Source organism: Manis pentadactyla, chromosome 2, assembly GCF_030020395.1.
Source record: "Manis pentadactyla isolate mManPen7 chromosome 2, mManPen7.hap1, whole genome shotgun sequence".
Lineage (NCBI taxonomy): Eukaryota > Metazoa > Chordata > Mammalia > Pholidota > Manidae > Manis > Manis pentadactyla.
In genome coordinates this window covers 145,846,463-145,871,950 of record NC_080020.1, presented here as the reverse complement: position 1 = coordinate 145,871,950, position 25,488 = coordinate 145,846,463, and the positions used below count along the sequence as shown (strand labels likewise).

General features: G+C 43.6%; 1 protein-coding gene across 5 annotated transcripts in view; it reads left to right on the top strand.

The window, feature by feature from the left end:
• Positions 1-315: 315 nt before the first annotated feature.
• The window catches only part of NCK2 (NCK adaptor protein 2), a 144,410-nt gene continuing 119,237 nt past the window's right edge, over positions 316-25,488 (top strand). For 3 of the 5 annotated variants that reach the window (XM_036921000.2, XM_036920991.2, XM_036920984.2), the window contains exon 1: positions 316-545. The gene's annotated coding sequence lies outside the window, so the exon portion shown is untranslated. Of the gene's footprint in view, positions 546-1,525; positions 1,667-25,488 lie in introns of all 5 variants that reach the window. The other 2 variants (XM_036920968.2, XM_036920958.2) reach the window with 2 other exon arrangements.

Below are 25,488 nucleotides of genomic sequence, written 5' to 3'. Positions count from 1 at the left end.
CCGGTCCTCGGAGGCTGGGACTTGCTGCTCCGATTTCCTCTCCTGTCCCCTTGCCCCCACCCAGCTGGCCCCAGCTCCCGGCGGCCGGCCGGCCGGCGCGCCCCCAGCGGCGCGTAACGGAGCCGCCCCCGCGCCGGCTGCCGAGCGGGCCCCAGGTGATTCGCGGCCGAAGGGCGCGGGCCTAGGCCGGCCCCTGGGCGGTGCCACGGCGCGGCCGGGGCGGAGCGCGCGGGGGGCGGAGCGGCGGGCGAGGGGCGGAGCGCGGGGGGGGGCGGTGCGCGCGGGGGAGGGTCGCCTCCGCCGCCGCCGCCGCCGCGGGGAGTGTCGGGCCGGGGCGCGCGGCCGAGCGGGCGGCGGGTGGCGGGCGGCTCGGAGCGGGGAGCTGGCGGCGCCCGGGCCGGCGAGGTCCGCCCGGCCCGGCAGCGTCCGCCGCGCGGCGGGAGGAGGGAGCGGCGCAGACAAAGAGCGGCGCCTGGGCCGGCAGCGCGGCCGCCGCCCCGGGACCGCGTCGCTGCCCTCCGGCCTCGGCGGGCGGCCCACGCGAGGTAAGTGCAGCCGGGCCCGGGGCGGGGGACGCAAACTTGGGTGGCTCGGCGGAGTTGACGTGCGGCGGGGCTCGCGAGGCAGGCGCCGGGGCAGGGATTGGGGGCTGGGTCCCTGCCGCGCCCCCGGCGCCCCGGCCCGGCTGCGGCCTTGCCCTTCGCGGCCGCGGACCGCTGGCCCCTCCGGGTCCCGCACATTCCCGCGGGCCAGCCCGCCCGCCCGGTCGGCCCCCTTCCCCAGGGGCGGCGCGAGGGCGCCGCCAAGGGCGCGGGCGGGGGTGGGGGCCTGGGTGGAGGTTCGCGGGACGGGAGACCCCGGGCGCGCGGCGGGCGCGGAGCCGTGGCCGGCGTGGACGGTGCGTGGCCGGGGGCGCCGCGGCAAGAGTCTCCGGGAAGAACGGCGCCGGATCGCCCGGCGTCGGCGCAGGGATGCGGGAGGCCGAGCTCTGCCCGGAGAACTTACTGGGCTTAGCGAACTGTTCATGATCCCGCACAAGGCTGCCCGTCACATCGCATAAAGGAGGTCCTGGCCTCGGCGGAGGGCGCTTTGTGACGGGTTTCAGGCGTTGCGTCCTGCCCCAGATTTTCATGACTCCTTACAGCCACCTGGAAGAAAGTTTCTTAAAATCGCTCTGCCCTCCTGGTTTATTCAGGGCGATTTAACCACCCAGTGCTTCTGGAAGAATTCGGTGTGTGACTTTTAAGGCATTGACGGTAACTCCCGGTGAATGCAGTTAGCGTGCCATTGTGTGGAGGGGTTTAGTTTGCAGAAAGCTTTAATTTGTGACATGAACCATCGCCTCGGAAGGTCTGCGCGGGATGCTCGGGGTCATCGGCTGATGAATCTTTGGCACCTAACTTTAAATAGCATTTTAATAGCTTCAGGGACAAAGGAAGAGCATTCGTGGAGGTGGCCTCTGTCTCTTAAGACCATTCAGCCTGGCAGTTTCCCCTTTATTTGCCTTTGTTTATTTTGCCAACAGGTTTAAGGCTGAATCTGCCGAGTTCGCGTCTGCATAATGGGATGAGCAGGCCCCAGTGCTGGATCGCCCAGGCCCACTCTTTCCCTTGACCCAAAAAATGACTGCAGAGGCCAGTGGGCGTGACTTGCCTGGGACCCGCAGGTAGGGGAGCCCCTTCCTTGTCCAGGCCCTAACCAGCTTCTTCCCATCCTCTCTCCGAAAGGATTTTGGTAGGAATGAGAGTAGCCCTGGTGTTTCATACCTTTGCATATTCTTAGCAACAGTGCTTTTCAAGTCTTAGAATGACCACAGAAGAAGCTGGACTGTTGTAACTTATCAAAACAGATCTAAACTTTGCCTCTAAATACAGCCTTAATTCACTTTCCCAGTGTTCCTAGATAAATAGGTAAATTAACAACAGAATTCAAGCCTGTGTGTATTTGCATAAAGAGAAGGCAGTCTTTGGACGTGTGGAAAGAAATGGGCTTAAACCGCAAGATTGGGCTGTAGGTGTAGGATTTTAGGTGTTTGGAACGGGGGTTTTCGGAGAAGCCAGTGTTTAACGGTGTTGGTGAAGCAGTGACCACGGAAAATTCCTGCCTTGTTATTTTTCTCCTTGAGGTTGTTTAGATGTAGTTTTGATTAAGAAAGTGGCTGGATCTTAGCAGTCTTCTGGCTGCAGCTATTTGAGGCTGATACTGAGAACTTTAAGCATTGGTAAGCTTGTGGAGGGGCTTGACTCAGCTTTCTCTCCTGCAGACTTCACCTAGGCTCGGGGTCTTAGCTGCTACATAAACAGGCAACAGGATTGATCATGGAACACTGGGTGAAATGAGGTGGCAAATTGCCATCTGGAGGATTGATTGTTCCATCACCCCCTCCCTCCATTCACTTGGAGAGAAACCGGCCCTTTAAAAATGGGCGGGGCTTGTCCGTTTCAAGTTGCCGAGCTCAGTTTTGAGGCTTTTGAGTTTTGCTTTATTACATATTATATTAAATACTTCTCTTCATACTTAATTATACTTACATTATTAATTATACCTAAGTATAATTCTCTTATACTTAAATTCTTTTCATCCTTGAAATCTTTGACTCTGCCATACTACCAAATTCTGTCATTTGCATGGGGGTATTATTGAGCTTTTCCAACAAACAGATCTTACGTACACAGTATTTGAGAAGTGCACCGTCATCCATGTTAAATACAACGGAAATCTTCCTTGTGTGCGCACAAACTGATAACCTTTTAAAATACCCCTAAAGGCTTGCTGATTGCCCTGAATGACCTGGAGTCCTTTACTTGATCGCTCGCTTTAGCTTAATTTACCCCTCTTAGTTGAGTCTGTGTTGCAGTCTGGGACTCCCATGCTTCTTCCAGCTGCCCAGACTGACTCGCAGTGTGCGCTGGGGCAGAAAAGGCTCGTGGACGTCGTTCTCTGGTGTTAAAAATGAGGCTTAGTAGAGAAGATTGCTTGTAGAAACTGCAAGGGAGGGCCGTGAATGTTTGGGAAAGCTAGTGAGCCAACTTTTCTCACAGATGAACTGGAAACGCCTCACAACTCACCTCCAGAGGCTTAGGAAATTAGTTTTCCTGTCCAGAGAGATTGCAAGTGGTGCTTCCAAATTGCTTCTCTTTCCTAAAATGAGTGATGAAACCCTTCCTGACTTGTTTTCAAAGGGCCTAAGCTAAAATGATATCATGTAGGTAGTTAAGTGCTTCAGTTAAGGCAACTTCGATGAAGGTCAAGACAGCCTTTAAACGGGTTATCAGAAGTATGCAGCGGAAGTTAAAAGTTTATTTCTGTAAGCCATTTTATGAACTTAAGAAATTAGGCTATTTTTCTTATGCATTTCAGTTTGAATGGCTCTTAAAGTATGTATATTTCTGAAGGTGTAATCAACATCAACAAGTTATTAACACTGTCCCCCGCCCCCACTGTCTCCCCTGTGGTTTCTTTGTGTTCGTACCTTATGCACAGGGATGCCCAACAAACACTGATTGAACACAGGAATATTGAGTTCGGAGCCTGTTGAGTTACTAGGGCTCTGGGTTCCCAATGAGATGTGAGTAATCAGAGATCTCTAGAATTGTAGTACCTGAGCTCAGAACCTCTGTGACGCTGTAGAAGGTTTTGTCCACAGGATGTCCAGACAATGGGAGGATTTGGTTTGGTGGACTCTCTGGCAAATTCTCTGTCTAATGAATCATTTATAGGCCTGAAGCTAAATTTTTTTTTATCAAGGTATCATTGATAAACACTCTTATGAAGGTTTCACATGAAAAACAATGTGGTTACTACATTCACCCATGTTATTGAGTCTCCCCATACCCCATTGCAGTCACTGTCCATCAGTGTAGTAAGATGCCACAGAGTCACTATTTGTCTTCTCTGTGCTACACTGCCTTCCCCATGATCCTCCCCACACCATGTGTGTCAATCATAGTACTCCTCAATCCCCTTGTCCCTCCCTCCCCACCTGCCCTCTCCCACCCCTCCCCTTTGGTAACCACTAGTCCCTTTTTGGAGTCTGAGAGTCTGCTGCTGTTTTGTTCCTTTTTTTTTTTTAAAGGGCCAAACAAAAAACAAACTTACCTGCATAACTACTTGATGGGTTCACTACATATTTTACTTTTCAGTGGATTGTCTGTGTCATCCTGAACTAGAAACTCTGGGCAAAGCACTTATTATTCTTGCCTGGGAAGGGATTTATTTAGTGCCACCTTGCTTCTTTCTACCACTTGTATTTTTAATGTTTTTAAGAAAAGAAGCCTCAAGCATGCTCAGAATTTAAATACTTCACTTGCCTCTTATGAGACAGTTTTGGAAATTGGGATGGTTCTTCTGGTTAGTGGTTAATGAAGACCTCAAACGCTATAGCCAGATAAGAATAGATACTAATGCTTGTATGGTAATGTATCGTTTACAAGTTGCTCTTCCCATATGCTGTCGTATTTAATATTTGAAAGTACATAGTAAAATGGGCTCTGGCCCTTATTTTGGTCTGAGGAAATTGGAGCTCGGGGACAATGCCTGGGCTGACAAAGCCTGAACTTGGATTTAAGTCCTTCCCTTCAGAGTCCTGCACCCCTGCTGAGCAGGTAGTAGATAAGGAACACAGTTCTGGAGCCTGGAAAGGCTAAGGTTGAGGTGTTGGCAGTTGTTGGAGGCTGTGATCCGCCAGCATGTGCTGATGGGGCTAAGTGTTGGAGGCCTTGCATGGAGACCTTTGCCTTGCTGGCGATCTGAGCAGATGCAGGTGAGAGTGTATTCTCTATGCGAGTTGACCGAAGATGATCCAGTTCAGGGGAGAGACAGGAGCAGTTTCAGCAAACTTTACTGTTGTGCGCCAGCATGCTTTACTCTGGAAGGTCTCAGCAAGTTGAAGAGTGCCTATTCCTGTGTGGGGCATGTATCTGTCAGCTCTGGCTGCCGTCACAGAATACCATAAGTCTGGTGTGAAACAAACTTATTTCTCACAGTTCTGGAGGCTGGAAAGTCCAAGGTCAGGGTGCTTGTAGATTCGGCTCTTGGTGAGGCTCTTCCTGGCATGTATACAGCTACCTTCTTGCATCCCCCCATCGCCCTTGTCTGCATGTGAAGAGTCTCTGGTGTCTCTGCCTCTTATAACGACACCAGTCCTGTTGGATTAGGACCACATCCATATGACCTCATTTAACCCTACCTAATTACCTCTTCAGAGGCTCTGTCTCCAGATACATTCACACTGTGGTGAAGGCTTCAACATCTGAATGACTGGAGGGACAGTCAGTTCATAAAAGTGTGTAACTGTTCAAAACCAAGACTGATTACTTTAGGAAGTCCTGTTGCTTCCTTCACCCAGCTCTGGAATGTGTTCATTTGAGGACAACCACCGGCCGAGGGTGGTGAGAGCAGTGAGAAGTGAGGAGGGAGTGGCAGCTCCCTGTGAGCCAAAGCACCTCGGACAAGGGAAGCCACCTTGGTGCTGGGTTCCCAGGTGCTGGCCCTGTGTGGGTGGCGTGCTCACACAGTGGTGAGGAACACTGGCTCCATTTACGGATCCCCCAATGGGTGCAGGCACTGTTTTTGGCTCAGGGTCATAATTGACTATCAGATACTGGAAAGTGTTGGATTTTATGCGGAAACCAGAGTGTTTCCTGGCACGGGATGAAGAGAGCAAAGGGAGAGGGCGAGGCCAGCTGCCGCCACGCCCTGCACTCTTGGCCACGTGAGCAGGTGTCCCTGCAGTGGTGGGCATGACAGTGACTGGTAAGGACATCCTGAGCACTGCATGTACGGCTCTGACCCAAGCCCGTTTAAGTCGTTCAGGGTGATTACACACCTGGTGGGGGCTGTCTCTGAGCCACAGCTCTCCAGATCCAAGTCTGTGTGTTCACTCTGATTCATTAATTCCCTCAACCAGTCATTCATGCGAATTATCCAACTTCTTACCAGTTATTTCCACTTAAGACCCTGAGTGGCCCAAGCTGTATGCACTGTCTCCTGAAGTGCCATGCCAGCCTTTTCAGTTAATATCCCTGTCATCCACTCACTCGTCCTTGAGTTTTCCCTCCCCTCCTAAATCCAAAATCTTACTGATTTTACCTCCAAAAGGTCTCTTTCATCTGAGCCCTGCTGTGCTCGCTATTTCCTCTCTCACTTGGCTGTCGCAATACCTTTTCTAACCACTCTTGGCAACCCATCCTCACTATACCCTGATAACAAGTCTGGCCATGGTCCACACTGGTGGCTCTCTACTGCCCTTGGGTCAGTGTCCCAAGTCCTCAATGTGGCAAGTGTGGGCCTGATCAGCTGGGCTCTCTCGCTTTTCCTCCAGTCTCTAGAAATGCCCCCCACACCCTGAGCCACTACAGTCACCTTTGGCTACTGAGTGGCTGTTGGCTAGTTGTGATAACAGAATGCCAAAGTTTTTCATCAGTTTATTTTTAAAGACTTCTGTACTTTGGGGCTGATTCAGCGTTACCCCTTGTAGTGATGGCATCACTACACAGCTGTGGCTTTGCACTTCAGAAGTGTGCCTGACCTTCACGGGAGGAGGAGACTGCACAAAATGCTTGTGTGTCTGCTTCACTGTGAAGTAGGCCCTGCACGTGCCCTTGGAGTGATTTGTAAGGAGCTGGGCTGTCCCATGAAATACAGTGCAAGCTGCAAATCAGAGCCACAGTTGTAATTTCTAGTAGCCACACTAAAAATGTAAGAAGAAACAAGTGAAACTAATTTTCATACTGTTTTGCCCAATAGATCTAAAGTATGTTTATTAATACATGTAATCAATAGAAACATTATTAATGAGATAGATAATTCATGAAGTCTTTGAAATCTTGTGTGTATTCTACGGTTATACATACCTCATTTCCTCTCTTTACATTTGTTTTCTGGCCACTTGAAGCTTGTAACTGCACAGTGGAGAGTGCAGGCTTTTCATGATTTAAACTTCATTTATTCTGTATTTCAAAAGATGAGATAGCTAAAAAGACATAGCAGAAACAACTTAGAAGAAGAATAATTATTCCTTAGTGGGAAAGGTATAATTTATTGTGGTTATAAGTAATAATGTAATATTTCATGCACTCAAACAATTTTAGAGTACTAAAATCAGATTTGGTTACATACAATCAAAATACCTTGCACATTTTACAAATTTTAAAATGTGTTTTGAGTTCTAGAGGTCAAATTACCAACATAAATAATTTTGGGGGGGTATTACTATTCAACATATTTCTGAGACATGAAAAGTGTTAATTTATAAGCATAGAAGCTAAAATCTTATTTTCTTTAGTGATCATTCGCTTCTCCCCTAACACACACACACACACACACACACACACACACACACACACACACACACACACACACTGTCATTATTATTTCAAGTGCTTTATAAGAATAATCATGAAATCCTCTAAAAAATTGACTGGTTTATTCCCTCCCTCTCTCCCTCCCTCCCTTCTTCCCTTCCTCCCTTCCTCCCTTCCCTCCTTCCCTCCTTCCTTCCCTCCTTCCTTCCCTCCTTCCCTCCCTTCCTCCCTTCCCCCCTTCCCTCCTTCCCTCCTTCCCTCCTTCCCTCCTTCCCTCCCTCCCTTCCTCCCTCCTCCCTTTTGTTTTTTTTTTTATGGGTGTGGATATGGTTATGGAGACAAAGCAGGTTGCCTTACCCACAGCTAGTAAAGGGCAGACCAGAAACTCAGCCTGTCTGATTTCTGAGTGTCGGCTTCTTATCCATGAAGTTGGGCCACCATCCCTTCATTAAGCCATATCTGAAAATACATAAACAGCACCATAAGCTGTCATTATGGTACACTATTTGAGAAACATTAAAAGAAAAATCATTTTTAGGGCATGGAGCTTGGATATCAGTTCATTCTGGGAACCTCCTAACAGCCAGGTAGTGGCTGAAGCCCTGGACTTTGGCAGGGCAGTAACAGCTGTCAGTAGTTGTGGTGTGGCTGAGGAGGGTCACACTGGAGTGTCACTGCTCACCGGGGCATTGCTGCTGCACCCCAGCCCTCCTTACTGTGCGCCATAGTTCATGGTGCTCAGGTGGGCAGGCTCAAGCTCTGAGACGGGCATCAGCACCCTGGAGGGTTCCTTAAAGTTGGGTGGTGGGGCCCCTGCATGGTCTGAAGTGGGGCCTGAGCATTTCCTGTCCCGATGAGTTCTCGGGTGACTTCAGTTGGGGTGGCACCCCATGCTGGGAACCCCTGTTGAGGGATTTGCTGTAAGACTGGGTGAGTGAGGGGTCTTTCTGTTCTGTAGTAGCAGTGTTTTTTGAGAGGGCCTGCAAGCCTGCTGCCTAGGGGTTTAGGAACTGGTGTGGGGGTGCACGTGGTTGTGCCCTTCGCAGATAGCTGTGTGGCAGGACCCCACCCTGTTCCCTCCGTGGGGACTGTGGAAGCAGGAGTGAGTGCTCGCTCACCCTCTCACTTGGCCCTGAGCCTTTGCGTGGTTGGGATGCCTTTGGGGTGGGGTGGGGCGTGTCCTCTGCTGCTCTTCCTTAATGGGTCACTGTGAGTAAAGTGCAGGTCTGCAGCGTGGTGCTTTCTGGAAAACCTTGCAGCCCAACACAGCAAGGCCTCTTCCTTTGTGCTCTTGACGTCTGTGCAAGTCCTGAAGAATCCCAGTGTGGCTTTGAAAATCGCTTTCTCAGGTCATGAGAGAGGCCGTGCCTCATTTTTGGAAGACCACAGTTAAAGGTTTCAATGGGAACCTTGCCTTGGCTGCCATTCCAAGTGAGTTTTGCAGGTCATCCTAACCCCACCCTTCTGTTCTTGGAATATCCTTGGGGGATGTCAGGCCTTGGGCAGCCTTTCCCCAGAGCAGATGGGACTGAGATAGTCGAGAGTCTGCTATCTGCGCAGAAAGCTTCCACGTGTCCTAAGTCTCGGGTGCAGTTGTGTCAGATGGGCTCCAACTTCCTGCAGCTTTGAACTTACAGGCTTAGACTCACAATCCAGCTGTGCTCCTGTGGCGGCTCTGTGTGTAGTGTGTTCTGGGAGGAGTAGCAGTAAAGATTTATTTACTTGAACAAGCTTAATAATTCTTTGAGCAATGATGGGTGGGAGTGGCCAGCTAGTGAGAAATGTTAGAGAAAGGCCTAGAAAGGCCCCACTGGCCATCTTACAGGACAACACCCTTCAGTGCTTACATTAATTTTCTTTAAAGGATGAGCTTCAATTTAATATGAGTTTTGGCTGAGTATTTAAGGGTGTCTGCAAGTCAACAGATACTTTAATTATGTCACTAGGAGTCTGGCTACAGGAGAGAAGAACAGTTGCTCTGTCTCCTGCCCTCTTTTGCCAGCTGTGTTCATTTTAAGATCACTTTAAAAGCTTTTATCTCTGTTGCAAATCTGTCTGTGTATTGGCAGGGGCGGTGGTGGGTGTGGTGATTGTCGGCAGAGCTCTGAATTGGTGATAAACAGCTCTCACTGCTCTGAGTGATGGAAGCCAGCTCAGGGAGATTGACATAAAAACTACAAGCTGCTTGAGTACTTCTAAGAGATCAAGAAATAAACAAGGGATTCAGGGAGTTATTTTGGAGACAGTTTCAGGAAATTTGATATAGGTGAATAGTGAATTTTCATCAAAATACCTTTTTTTAAGAAACATATTTAGGAGCAGAATCTGGCAAGGCAGATATAAAAACAGATTTCTCTGCATTATTTTCACTGTCCCCTGTCTCTCCTATTTGTATGTGACTCACTTGATGCGCTCTCCCACCCTGACCATTTAGGTTAAAGTTGTTGTTTTCCATCTGTCCTCATTAACTGCTCTCCCTGTACCTGTCCCAGCTATTGCTTTCTTAGGACCCACCCAGCTTATATCTAGTTATCCCTTTGTTTAGACATCTTTCTTGCTTCAGTTCCTTCTCATAGTTTCCATAGTAGGCCTGTTTTTATGGTTCACTGATAAGACTTGGTGGTGACTATACAAGCTTTGCCATTATCCTTTAAAAAAAGGGGGCCGAGGGGGTAATAGATACTCTGCTGTGGGAAGTTGCATTTTGAAGCAGGCCTGGGTGGAACTGAAGCTCAGTTGATTCACCATAGATTAAGGCTCAAGTATTTCAGTACACTGCTGCTTAACTGGATTGTGCCATGCACTTAATATACTTATCAGCTCTGGTCAGGAAAGGAGATGTTGATGCTCTTTTCCTTCAGTGTCTCAGGTCAGTGAGGGTTCTGTGTCAAAGGAAGAAAATAAGTTATCAACATACTGTGCATTAAAAACAAATTCCCATTCATTTTCGGATTTTACAAGCTGTTAGGTTTGGATTAAGAAGTTAGATCAATTCACTTTTGCCAGTAGAGACATGCCTTTTGAATGTCAATATTTTTAAAGACTTAACTGAGACTTGAACCTCTCCACCCCTGTACCTAGATGAGTAGTTCTCAACTGTGGGCAAAATTTGCCCCTATGGATACTTGGCAGTGTCTAGGGACATTTTCTGATCATCCTTAATGGGGAATGCTCCTGATTTCTAGTGGGTACAAGCCAGGACCATTGCTACCCATCCTGCAGTGTGTGGGACACACCCCACAACCGAGAATTAACTGGCCCAAAATGTCAACATTTCAGCAACCTTGATGTAAGTGAATACTACTCTGCTTTGCTTAAACCTTTAAATTAATGACACAAGTATCCTTTCACAGTGCGTGTAAAAAAACGCTTTTTTCTATGTTTATAAACATGAAAGGTAATAACTATTTAGAGAGCCAATGCTGTACACATCTGCAGTTGAATATATAAAGAACAAACATGAATATACCTGACTTTACCATGGTCTGTCTGGAATAGTATTACTGGGAAAATATGGCATACATTGCTTTTTAAAATTTTCTGTCTCTGCGTATTTTGACCATATAAATGTGGAACAACTAATTTGTAGGAAACATTTTCGTATCTGGCTGCAGTGTGAAAGAAATACATTCCCGTTAGAATGTCTCGTTACAAGGAAAGAATGGAGGTCCTTATCAATTGCTTTGTAATTGATTTTCAGAGTTTGGTCTAATCAAAGACATCTGTTTACTTAGCTCAGAAGCCTTACTATTGGTGATTCTATAAAAAAAATTTGTTACTACTAAAGTTCATAAGATTCTGGGTTCAACCTGATAATCTTTGAGGTGGCCACATCTGTTAGCTTTCAAATGTTTTATTTCCTTCTTTGTATAGTTTAAAAAAATAAACTCTTCAGAGAGAGAGAACAAAAATATCACAAATTAGACCTTATCCAGGGAAAAGGAAAGGGAAAATTATAATTTGGCTGTTAGTCTCTGACTCCCAGTATCTAGGTTCATGGCAAAACTGCCTATTAGCTGGCCTGGAATAGGATGTTGATGTCCATGCTTGTTTTTTCTCTATAAGTAGGCTCTTACTTGTGATAAAGTTGGATAAGCCTAGAAATTAAGAGGGCTGTCAAGTAGAAGTTTCCTTGGCTTTATCTAAATCTGTTATGTATAAATCATTTCCTGTTATATTGCTCTTCCTTTTTATTTTGTTGTTTCTTATGGCTTCCTGTTCTGTTACTCAGATAAACACAAACTCAGCACTTTGTACATTTTTTTATTTCTCTTGGTAAAGATGGTTCAAGTACAGTTTTTTCCTTTCTTTTCCATCCTCATGTGGACCAAGAAAGACCTCTGACAAAGTAATAGTGACTCTTTGGATGGCCTTGAAGGGTTCTGAAGTAATGTGCTATAAAACAGCATAGATACGTGACTGTTGCTTGTGCATGCATTGTGTCGTGTGATTCTGCCAGGGTCGGTGGAGGGAGCCAAGCGTTGTTCCTCAGTCACTGTGTGGGTGAGGAAAGTGTGAGTCCCTGGGCACAACAGCCGGCCCCCAGTGGGCTTGGTGTGCGTGGCCGAAGGGAGACCTCAGGCCCACACTGTCAGCTGTACATCAGGTCTGGGATGTGTGTGACATACTGTCTGGAGCTGCAGTCCCTGATTCCGGAAATCAGGGCTTTGTAGTTATGTTAAACTCTCCTCCTCCCTCAAAATAAAATGTTTGACTTCATGCAATAACTTATTTTAATTATTAGAGGAGTGGGATTAAAACAGCATCATTCTAAGCTTCATTAATAGCTAGTCTAAATTTGAACTTCAAAAGGCTTGCTTCATATGAGGAGTAGAGATGTAGCATCTCCTTTTCACCTGCTACTAATTTGGCTCAAGTTAAACAGCAAATTTTTAATTTCTCAACCTACAGTTAGTCTAATGTGAAACAAGGGCTTAGCTCTAATGTATTTTAAGATCTTTTTTAGCACTGTCATTCGTCATTTAAAAACTTGAAACAGGCCATTCCTTGTTAGAGAAGTTGCTCGAAGCCAAGTGGGCTGAACTCACTTTGGTGGTAAATTTATGTTGCTGTTCCTTTTTTGTGCATCTGGTTAAAGGACTCGGATTCTGTGTAGAGAGGAGTAAAAAGTTGCCTTATTCACCCCCATCTGACCTGCTGATTGGACCACTGTCCCAGTTTTGCTGTAACTAAATTGTCACAATTGATACTTGTGAGTGCCAGCTGTGTGAGAGGCACTGTGCCAGGTGTAGAGATACACAGGCAACCCGGACAGAGACCCGCCCTCAGGGAGCTTGTAACCAAGGGTGGAGGTAGATTTTACAGGTTCACAGCCAGCTCTATTCTTAGTTAACAGACATACAGAATGACTGCTGGTTCCTCCATGTGGGGTCCTGTACGAGATGAGATGCAAGGGAAGATACATACGTGGGAAGTCCCCAAAGCCTGGTGGGATCCATTTCTTGTGCTCCAGGGAAGGAATACTTTCTTCAAGATCTTTAGAATACAGACAGCCCTGGAGACAGTGGAGCAGAGGGTGGTCCCATGACAGTTGTAATGGGGACAGCCACCGCTGGAGCAGTATCCTGTTCTCTCTTCCCAGCACTGCCACTGGCCTTCCAGGGCCTGGGTGATGGCCATACTGTCAGGATGAGTTTAGGATGAGCACTTGATTTGGAGGTAAACTGGTCCTTAAGTTCCAGATAAGTAAACTCTGCTTATATGTTGTTTATGTGCTTAAGACCTTCAGATCTTAAACATTAGTAGAACTGCTGTTGATGCTTTTAATGGGATGCTGGCATTAGGTAGCATACTAATAACTTCCTTACTCCCCCCCTTTTTAAATTGATAATGGCATAAATGCTGTTACATTTTAATCTATACAAGATTTATTTAGTCAGATTACTGTGTCAACTAGATTAGTGGTGGCTATTGTAAATCAGTCCTGTACAGACATTTTACAGGTTTATTTATTCTGATGATAGTCTAGGTGAAGTGCATTTCCTGTAGTTTTATTTCCTTTGAAATTTAAACAATTTCCTACTCCATTATAGACTTTTTTTGTGTATTTTAAACAGTGTTTCAGACTGTTCACCTGTTTTGTCTAGTACCCAAATCATTGTGTCACTTTGAAAACAAGTTGGTACAAAACTATTTTCCAGAGGTGGACCAAGTTCAGTGTTTATGTTTTAGCTCTGTTTAGCATTTGGAAATAACTTAAAGCTAGCATTCAAGACAGTTAAATTCCTAATTAGTGGTTGGTCCTCCATTTCACACTGAACCAGTTTTCATTAGCTTTTGATGATGTGGATTAGTGTAAAGCAGTTTTTATGATACATCGTAATTAATTTCTGATACAGTGTAATTAATGCTTAGTGTCCAAATGAACCTGATTTGAGAATAATGAGAATTTAATTTGAGATATGAGATTTATGATGCAATTTTAAAGATTGATTAGAATACATTGATTCCTGGCTCTCTGGGGGCCTTATTAGGGGAGAATTTAATATGTTAAGTAAGTTTGTTTGGGTCTCGTTCAAGGAAACAATGATTTTTTTTCAAACTCATGCAGGATGTTCTTTTACATATTCAAGTATACATTATCTCTCTGAAGAGTAGCACAAATTGTACTTTGTTTCTGTTATAACCATATTCTCTTGTGTTAGGCTAATCAGCATATGTGTTTATCTCTTTGTTGAGTCCAGTTTTACTAATTTTTTGAAAGTACAGTTTCCAATTGTTGAAAGTCATTCATGTAATACTTTGCCTTTATAAATTTATGTATGGTATATTTAGAACATACGTATTTTTTTTTTTTTTTAGATAATTATTTTTTATTGAAGGGTAGTTGACGCACAGTATTACATTACATTAGTTTCAAGTGTACAACACAGTGATAAAACATTTATATACCTAATTCTAGGTTCCAGCTATCACCCTACCAAGCTGTTACAATATCTTGACTATATTACTTATGCTATACATTTCATCCCGGTTACTTATTTATTTTACCATTGGAACTCTGTCCTTTTTTTTTTTTTTTTTGTGAGGGCATCTCTCATATTTATTGATCAAATGGTTGTTAACAACAATAAAATTCTGTGTAGGGGAGTCAATGCTCAATACACAATCATTAATCCACCCCAAGCCTAATTTTCGTCAGTCTCCAATCTTCTGAGGCATAACAAACAAGTTCTTACATGTAGAACAAATTCTTACATAATGAATAAGTTACATAGTGAACAGTACAAGGGCAGTCATCACAGAGACTTTCGGTTTTGCTCATGCATTATGAACTCTAAACAGTCAGTTCAAATATGAATACTCATTTGGTTTTTATACTTGATTTATATGTGGATACCACATTTCTCTCTTTATTATTATTATTTTTAATAAAATGCTGAAGTGGTAGGTAGATACAAGATAAAGGTAGAAAACATAGTTTAGTGTTGTAAGAGAGCAAATGTAGATGATCAGGTGTGTGCCTGTAGACTATGTGTTAATCCCAGCTAGACAAGGGCAATAAAACATCCACGTATGCAGAAGATTTCTCTCAGAACGGGGGGGTGAGGTTCTAAGCCTCACCTCTGTTGATCCCCAATTTCTCACCTGATGACCCCTCTGCGACTGTGCCTGTCTTAGGTTGTTCCTCCCTTGAGGAATCTTACCCGTCTCTGGCTAACCAGTCATCTTCTGGGGCCATACAGGGAAATGTAAAGTTGGTAAGTGAGAGAGAAGCCTTATTGTTTGAAATGGTTAGCTTTTTATTTCTTTGCAGATTTATGCCCTGTAGCTTCTATGCCCAGCATTTGTCTTGAGGTATCTTTACCACTTGGAAGAATTATGATACTCGGTAAATTTGATATGAGGCACGAATTCTATTTAAGGGTTGTAATTAGGAAGGAAGAAGAAAAGCTATAGAAGTAGCAGGCGGCAGAAAACCTGGGAAGATTAATTATTTCTTTGACATATCTTCTTGTAGAGTAACTTCAGCATGTATAGGTTTTAAGCTACTACTTAAATTGCGCACACACATTAACATAATAGGAGTATAGTTACATAACCAAAGCATATCTGTAATTACCAGCCATCTCCAGTGAAACCAAGAAAACCAGTTAGGCACCTTAGGTATTTGTGAAAACTTATCTATGATATGGTGGATATTGTCCAACTGAACTTGAACCGTCTGAGAGAAATCAGACAAATTAAAACAACCCATTCCTGGGGAATGTTCACATCCCTTATGTTCTTTTAACAGTAAATAGTCTGTAGTTGTAAGATTTTGGAGCGCTACAATTTGCACTTCTCCTAATTCTTGGTTGAGTTCCAACAGTATAGATCCAGTCAAATTTGTTGTTTCACTGTATGCACAGGCCAGCTTAGATATCTCCTTCATTCCCATGGCAAGTCCAGGAGCTGGTGGGATGAGTGCATCTACAGCTGTAGCAGTGCGTTGATCTTTGTTGGGATTTCTTGATGACCATCTTCTGTCATGAGTCTTCCAGAGAGTGCTGATGTTGGAAGTTCTCTTTCATATTGTATCTTAGTTCATTTTCAGGGTAGCCCAATTAGGCTTTGATTTCTGTATAAACGCAAACAGACCCTTTGCCTACACTTGTATATGCCCTTTATACCCTTGTGTAGAACTCATTGGAGGTTACCACACAGGAACTGCCCTTTTTTTTTTGTTTGTTTGTTTTGTTTTGTTTTGTTTTTGGTATCACTAATCTACACTTACATGACGAATATTATGTTTACTAGGCTCTCCCCTATATCAGGTCTCCCCTATAAACCCCTTTACAGTCACTGTCCATCAGCATAGCAAAATGTTGTAGAATCACTACTTGCCTTCTCTGTGTTGTACAGCCCTCCTTTTTCTCCTACCCCCCCCATGCATGCTAATCTTAATACCCCCCTACTTCTCCCCCACCTTCTCCCTCCCTACCCACCCATCCTCCCCAGTCCCTTTCCCCTTGGTACCTGTTAGTCCATTCTTGAGTTCTGTGATTCTGCTGCTGTTTTGTTCCTTCAGTTTTTCCTTTGTTCTTTTTTTTTTTTTTTTTTTTTTCTGGTTGATGAATGGATAGTTGCTTTTATTTGTTCTTTCTGCTATCTATGCCTGCTTTTTTCCTTCCTTCTTTCCTTTCTTTTTTTTTTTTTTTTTTTTTTTTAATAATTATTTTTTATTGAAGGGTAGTTGACACACAGTATTACATTACATGAGTTTCAAGTGTACAACACAGTGGTAGAACATTTATATACATAATTCTAGGTTCCAGCTATCACCCAACCAGGCTGTTACAATATCTTGACTATATTCCTTATGCTATACCTTACATCCCGGTTACTAATTTATTTTACCATTGGAGGTCTGTCCTTTTTTTTTTTTTTTTTTTTTTTTGTGAGGGCATCTCTCATATTTATTGATCAAATGGTTGTTAACGACAATAAAATTCTGTATAGGGGAGTCAATGCTCAATGCACAATCATTATTCCACCCCAAGCCTAATTTTCGTCAGTCTCCAATCTTCTGAGGCATAACAAACAAGTTTTTACATGTAGAACAAATTCTTACATAATGAATAAGTTACATAGTGAACAGTACAAGGGCAGTCATCACAGAAACTTTCGGTTTTGCTCATGCATTATGAACTCTAAACAGTCAGTTCAAATATGAATACTCATTTGGTTTTTATACTTGATTTATATGTGGATACCACATTTCTCTCTTTATTATTATTATTTTTAATAAAATGCTGAAGTGGTAGGCAGATACAAGATAAAGGTAGAAAACATAGTTTAGTGTTGTAAGAGAGCACATGTAGATGATCAGGTGTGTGCCTGTAGACTATGTGTTAATCCAAGCTAGAAAAGGGCAATAAAACATCCACGTATGCAGAAGATTTCTCTCACAAAGGGGGGGTGAGGTTCTAAGCCTCACCTCTGTTGATCCCCAATTTCTCACCTGATGGCCCCCCTGCGACTGTGCCTGTCTTAGGTTGTTCCTCCCTTGAGGAATCTTACCCGTCTCTGGCTAACCAGTCATCTTCCGGGGCCATACAGGGAAATGTGAAGTTGGTAAGTGAGAGAGAAGCCTTATTGTTTGAAAAAGTTAGCTTTTTACTTCTTTACATATTTATGCCCTGTGGCTTCTATGCCCAGCATTTGTCTTGAGGTATCTTTACCACTTGGAAGAATTATGATACTCGGTAAATTTGATATGAGGCACGAATTCTATTTAAGGGTTGTAATTAGGAAGGAAGAAGAAAAGCTATAGAAGTAGCAGGCGGAAGAAAACATGGGAAGATTGATTATTTCTTTGATATATCTTCTTGTAGAGTAACTTCAGCATGTATAGGTTTTAAGCTACTACTTAAATTGCACACACACATTAACATAATAGGAGTATAGTTACATAACCAAAGCATATCTGTAATTACCAGCCATCTGCAGTGAAACCAAGAAAACCAGTTAGGCACCTTAGGCATTTGTGAAAACTTATCTATGATATGGTGGATATTGTCCAAATGAACTTGAACAGTCTGAGAGAAATCAGACAAATTAAAACAACCCATTCCTAGGGACTGTTCACATGCCATATGTTCTTTTAACAATAAATAGTTTGTAGTTGTAAGACTTTGGAGCGCTACAATTTGCACTTCTCCAAATTCTTGGTTGAGTTCCAACAGTATAGATCCAGTCCAATTTTGTTGTTTTACTGTATGCACAGGCCAGCTTAGATATCTCCTTCCTCATTCCCATGGCAGGTCCAGGAACTGGTGGGATGAGTGCATCTACAGCTGTAGCAGTGCGTGGATCTTTGTTGGGGTTTTTTGATGATCATCTTCTGGCATGAGTCTTCCAGAGGGTGCAGATGTTGGAAGTTCTTTTTCATATCGTATCTTAGTTCATTTTCGGGGTAGCCCAATTAGGCTTTGATCTTCTGTATAAACACAAACAGACCCTTTGCCTACACTTTTATATGCCCTTTATACCCTTGTGTAGAACTCGTTGGAGGTTACCACACAGGAACTGCCCTTTTTTGTTTTTTTGTTTTTTTTTTTTTTGCTATCACTAATCTACACTTACATGATGAATATTATGTTTACTAGGCTCTCCCCTATACCAGGTCTCCCCTATAAACCCCTTTACAGTCACTGTCCATCAGCATAGCAAAATGTTGTAGAATCACTACTTGCCTTCTCTGTGTTGTACAGCCCTCCCTTTTCTCCTACCCCCCCTTGCATGTTAATCTTAATACCCCCCTACTTCTCCCCCCCTTATCCCTCCCTACCCACCCATCCTCCCCAGTCCCTTTCCCTTTGGTACCTGTTAGTCCATTCTTGAGTTCTGTGATTCTGCTGCTGTTTTGTTCCTTCAGTTTTTCCTTTGTTCTTATATTCCACAGATAAGTGAAATCCTTTGGTATTTCTCTTTCTCCGCTTGGCTTGTTTCACTGAGCATAATACCCTCCAGCTCCATCCATGTTGCTGCAAATGGTTGGATTTGCCCTTTTCTTCTGGCTGAGTAGTATTCCATTGTGTATATGTACCACATCTTCTTTATCCATTCATCTATCGATGGACATTTAGGTTGCTTCCAATTCTTGGCTATTGTAAATAGTGCTGCGATAAACATAGGGGTGCACTGATCTTTCTTGAACTTGATTGCTGCATTCTTAGGGTACATTCCTAGGAGTGCAATTCCTGGGTCAAATGGTAAGTCTGTTTTGAGCATTTTGATGTACCTCCATACTGCTTTCCACAATGGTTGAACTAACTTACATTCCCACCAGCAGTGTAGGAGGGTTCCCCTTTCTCCACAGCCTCGCCAACATTTGTTGTTGTCTGTCTTTTGGATGGCAGCCATCCTTACTGGTGTGAGGTGATACCTCATTGTAGTTTTAATTTGCATTTCTCTGATAATTAGCGATGTGGAGCATCTTTTCATGTGTCTGTTGGCCATCTGTATTTCTTTTTTGGAGAACTGTGTGTTCAGTTCCTCTGCCCATTTTTTAATTGGGTTATTTGTTTTTTGTTTGTTGAGACATGTGAGCTCTTTATATATTCTGGACGTCAAGCCTTTATCAGATGTGTCATTTTCAAATATATTCTCCTATACTGTAGGGATCCTTTTTGTTCTATTGATGGTGTCTTTTGCTGTACAGAAGCTTTTCAGCTTAATATAGTCCCACTTGTTCATTTTTGCTGTTGTTTTCCTTGCCTGGGGAGATATGTTCAAGAAGAGGTCACTCATGTTTATGTCTAAGAGGTTTTTGCCTATGTTTTCTTCCAAGAGTTTAATGGTTTCATGACTTACATTCAGGTCTTTGATCCATTTTGAGTTTACTTTTGTATATGGGGTTAGACAATGGTCCAGTTTCATTCTCCTACATGTAGCTGTCCAGTTTTGCCAGCACCACCTGTTGAAGAGACTGTCATTTCGCCATTATATGTCCATGGCTCCTTTATCAAATATTAATTGACCATATATGTCTGGGTTAATGTCTGGATTCTCTAGTCTGTTCCATTGGTCTGTGGCTCTGCTCTTGTGCCAGTACCAAATTGTCTTGATTACTATGGCTTTATAGTAGAGCTTGAAGTTGGGGAGTGAGATGCCCCCTACTTTATTATTCTTTCTCAGGATTGCTTTGGCTATTTGGGGTCTTTGGTGTTTCCATATGAATTTTTGAATTATTTGTTCCAGTTCATTCAAGAATGTTGCTGGTAGTTTCATAGGGATTGCATCAAATCTGTATATTGCTTTGGGCAGGATGGCCATTTTGACGATATTAATTCTTCCTAGCCACGAGCATGGGATGAGTTTCCACCTGTTAGTGTCCCCTTTAATTTCTCTTAAGAGTGACTTGTAGTTTTCAGAGTATAAGTCTTTCACTTCTTTGGTTAGGTTTATTCCTAGGTATTTAATTTTTTTTGATGCAATTGTGAATGGAGTTGTTTTCCTGATTTCTCTTTCTGTTGGTTCATTGTTAGTATATAGGAGAGCCACAGATTTCTGTGTGTTGATTTTGTATCCTGCAACTTTGCTGTATTCCGATATCAGTTCTAGTAGTTTTGGGGTGGAGTCTTTAGGGTTTTTTATGTACAGTATCATGTCATCTGCAAATAATGACAGTTTAACTTCTTCTTTACCAATCTGGATTCCTTGTATTTCTTTGTTTTGTCTGATTGCCGTGGCTAGGACCTCCAGTACTATGTTAAATAACAGTGGAGAGAGTGGGCATCCCTGTCTAGTTCCCGATCTCAGAGGAAATGCTTTCAGCTTCTCACTGTTCAATGTAATGTTGGCTGTGGGTTTATCATATATGGCCTTTATTATGTTGAGGTACTTGCCCTCAATTCCCATTTTGCTGAGAGTTTTTATCATGAATGGATGTTGAACTTTGTCAAATGCTTTTTCAGCATCTATGGAGATGATCATGTGGTTTTTGTCTTTCTTTTTGTTGATGTGGTGGATGATGTTGATGGACTTTCGAATGTTGTACCATCCTTGCATCCCTGGGATGAATCCCACTTGGTCATGGTGTATGATCCTTTCGATGTATTTTTGAATTCGGTTTGCTAATATTTTGTTGAGTATTTTTGCATCTACGTTCATCAGGAATATTGGTCTGTAGTTTTCTTTTTTGTTGGGGTCTTTGCCTGGTTTTGGTATTAGGGTGATTTTAGCTTCGTAGAATGAGTTTGGGAGTATCCCCTCCTCCTCTGTTTTTTGGAAAACTTTAAGGAGAATGGGTATTATGTCTTCCCTGTATGTCTGATAAAATTCCGAGGTAAATCCATCTGGCCCGGGGGTTTTGTTCTTTGGTAGTTTTTTGATTACCGCTTCAATTTCATTGCTGGTAATTGGTCTGTTTAGATTTTCTGTTTCTTTCTGGGTCAATCTTGGAAGGTTGTATTTTTCTAGGAAGTTGTCCATTTCTCCTAGGTTTCCCAGCTTGTTAGCATATAGGTTTTCATAGTATTCTCTAATAATTCTTTGTATTTCTGTGGGGTCCGTCGTAATTTTTCCTTTCTCGTTTCTGATACTGTTGATTTGTGTTGACTCTCTTTTCTTCTTAATAAGTCTGGCTAGAGGCTTATCTATTTTGTTAATTTTCTCGAAGAACCAGCTCTTGGTTTCATTGATTTTTGCTATTGTTTTATTCTTCTCAATTTTATTTATTTCTTCTCTGATCTTTATTATGTCCCTCCTTCTGCTGACCTTAGGCCTCATCTGTTCTTCTTTTTCCAATTTCGATAATTGTGACATTAGACCATTCATTTGGGATTGCTCTTCCTTTTTTAAATATGCTTGGATTGCTATATACTTTCCTCTTAAGACTGCTTTTGCTGTGTCCCACAGAAGTTGGGGCTTAGTGTTGTTGTTGTCATTTGTTTCCATATATTGCTGGATCTCCATTTTGATTTGGTCATCGATCCATTGATTATTTAGGAGCGTGTTGTTAAGCCTCCATGTGTTTGTGAGCCTTTTTGCTTTCTTTGTACAGTTTATTTCTAGTTTTATGCCTTTGTGGTCTGAAAAGTTGGTTGGTAGGATTTCAATCTTTTGGAATTTTCTGAGGCTTTTTTTGTGGCCTAGTATGTGGTCTATTCTGGAGAATGTTCCATGTGCACTTGAGAAGAATGTATATCCTGTTGCTTTTGGATGTAGAGTTCTATAGATGTCTATTAGGTCCATCTGCTCTACTGTGTTGTTCAGTGCTTCCGTGTCCTTACTTATTTTCTGCCCAGTGGATCTATCCTTTGGGGTGAGTGGTGTGTTGAAGTCTCCTAGAATGAATGCATTGCAGTCTATATCCCCCTTTAGTTCTGTTAGTATTTGTTTCACATATGCTGGTGCTCCTGTGTTGGGTGCATATATATTTAGAATGGTTATATCCTCTTGTTTGACTGAGCCCTTTATCATTATGTAGTGTCCTTCTTTATCTCTTGTTACTTTCTTTGTTTTGAAGTCTATTTTGTCTGATATTAGTACTGCAACCCCTGCTTTCTTCTCACTGTTGTTTGCTTGAAATATGTTTTTCCATCCCTTGACTTTTAGTCTGTACATGTCTTTGGGTTTGAGGTGAGTTTCTTGTAAGCAGCATATAGATGGGTCTTGCTTTTTTATCCATTCTGTTACTCTGTGTCTTTTGATTGGTGCATTCAACCCATTAACATTTAGGGTGACTATTGAAAGATATGTACTTATTGCCATTGCAGGCTTTAAATTCGTGGTTACCAAAGGTTCAAGGTTAGCCTCTTTAGTATCTTACTGCCTAACTTAGCTCGCTTATTGAGCTGTTATATACACTGTCTGGAGATTCTTTTCTTCTCTCCCTTCTTGTTCCTCCTCCTCGATTCTTCATATGTTGGGTGTTTTGTGCTGTGCTCTTTCTAGGAGTGCTCCCATCTAGAGCAGTCCCTGTAAGATGTTCTGTAGAGGTGGTTTGTGGAAAGCAAATTCCCTCAGCTTTTGCTTGTCTGGGAATTGTTTAATCCCACCGTCATATTTGAATGATAGTCGTGCTGGATACAGTATCCTTGGTTCAAGGCCCTTCTGTTTCATTGTATTAAATATATCATGCCATTCTCTTCTGGCATATAGGGTTTCTGTTGAGAAATCTGATGTTAGCCTGATGGGTTTCCCTTTATAGGTGACCTTTTTCTCTCTAGCTGCCTTTAACACTCTTTCCTTGTCCTTGATCTTTGCCATTTTAATTATTATGTGTCTTTGTGTAGTCCTTCTTGGATCCTTTCTGTTGGGGGTTCTGTGTATTTCCGTGGTCTGTTCGATTATTTCCTCCCCCAGTTTGGGGAAGTTTTCAGCAATTATTTCTTCTAAGATACTTTCCATCTCTTTTCCTCTCTCTTCTTCTTCTGGGACCCCTATAATACGGATATTGTTCCTTTTGGATTGGTCACACAGTTCTCTTAATATTGTTTCATTCCTGGAGATCCTTTTGTCTCTCTCTATGTCAGCTTCTATGCGTTCCTGTTCTCTGATTTCAATTCCATCAATGGCCTCTTGCATTCTATCCATTCTGCTTATAAACCCTTCCAGAGTTTGTTTCATTTCTGCGATCTCCTTTCTGGCATCTGTGATCTCCCTCTGGACTTCATCCCATTTCTCTTGCGTATTTCTCTGCATCTCTGTCAGCATGTTTATGATTCTTATTTTGAATTCTTTGTCAGGAAGACTGGTTAGGTCTGTCTCCTTGTCTGGTGTTGTCTCTGTGATCTTTGTCTGCCTGTAGCTTTGCCTTTTCATGGTGATAGGAATAGTCTGCAGAGCTGGGAAGAGTGACAGCTGGAAGGACTTCCTTTCTTGTTGGTTTGTGGCCCTCCTCTCCTGGGAGAACAGCGACCTCTAGTGGCTTGTGCTGCGCAGCTGCGCACAGACAGGGTTTCTGCTTCCTGCCCGGCTGCTATGGAGTTAATCTCCGCTGTTGCTGTGGGCGTGGCCTGGCTCGGGCAGCTACTCCAAAGTGGTGGAGTCGCGTTGGAGCAGGAGCGGCTGGGAGGCTATTTATCTCCGTAAGGGGCCTCCCTGCTCCCTGCAGCCCAGGGGTTAGGGTGCCCAGAGATCCCCGGATTCCCTACCTCTAGATTAAGTGTCCCGCCCTACCCCTTTAAGACTTCCAAAAAGCACCCGCCAAAACAAAACAACGACCACCAAAAAAAAAAAAAGAAAAAGAAAAAGGAAAAAAAATTTTTAAATTAAAAAAAAAAATTTGTTTTTAATTAAAAAAAAAAAGGTGGTCGCTTGTTTGTCTTTATTCTCCGGTGCCAGCCTCGGGCCTCTGCTCACCGGTCTTGCTGCCCTGTTTCCCTAGTATTGGGGTCCCTATCCCTTTAAGACTTCCAAAAAGCGCTCGCCAAAACAAAACAGCAAAAAAGCAAAAAAAAAAAAAAAAAAGAAAATGGTCGCGCGCTTTTCTTATGTCTTCCAACACCCGGCCTCCAGTGCCCGCTCACTGTTCTTGCTGCCCGCTCACTGTTCTTGCTGCCCTGTTTTCCTAGTATCGAGGGCCCTGCACTCTGGCCCGGATGGCTGGGGCTGGGTGTTCGGCAGTCCTGGGCTCCGTCTCCCTCCCGCTCTGCCTGCTCTTCTCCCGCCGGGAGCTGGGGGGAGGGGCGCTCGGCTCCCGCCGGGCCGGGGCTTGTATCTTACCCGCTTCGCGAGTTGCTGGGTTCTCTCAGGTGCGGATGTGGTCTGGATATTGTCCTGTGTCCTCTGGTCTTTATTCTAGGAAGGCTTGTCTTTGTTATATTTTCATAGATATATGTTGTTTTGGGAGGAGATTTCCGCTGCTCTACTCAAGCCGCCATCTTCCGCCCCTCCCAGAACATACGTGTTTTTAAATCTTTAATATTAGAAAAACTTCAGAGTTGTAGAAAAATACCAAAGAGAGTTCATAGTTACTGTACTGAACATCAGTTTTCCCTACTGTGATCATCTTGATATATTACTGTAGTACATTGGTCACAACTGTTGAACCAGTATTGTTCTATTGTTAGCTAAAGCCCATGCTTTCATATTTGGATTTTCTTCACTTTTACCTAATTTCCTTTTTCTGCTCCAGGGTCCCATCCAGGACGCATATCACAGTTAGTCATCAGTGGGCTCCTGTGGGCTGTGACGGTTTCTTAGAATTGCCTTGTTTTGATGACCTTTACAGTTCTGAGGAGTACCAGTCAGGGGCTGGGTGGAACATCCCCCAGTTGGGATTGCCTAATGTTTTTCTCTTGATCAAACTGAGGTTATGGGTTTGGGAAGGAAGACCACAGAGGCGAAGTGCCTTTCAGTGCATCACATCAAAGGGACGTACTGTCAGCATGACTTACACTGATGCTGGCCTCCACCTCCTGGCTGGGGAGCGTCTACCAGGCTTTTCCACTGTACAAGTGGAACTATAAAGAACAGTGTAAAGTCAATGGGCTTTCTCTTTGTTCATACTCTGTCTTTGGAAGGAAGTCACTTACACAGGGGGGAGTTAGGTTTACCTTTCCAGGGGGTTGGGTCTGCATTTGCTCTTTGGAATTCTGGGTGGGAGAGTTACTTCTCCCTGAGGGAGGAAGGAGCCTGTAGCATGCCCCCAGGTACTGTTCTGGAGGAGGGCATCTGGGAGTGGCTCCAGCACCGTGCTTCAGGTGAGGAACAGACTCCTGGGACTTGCTTT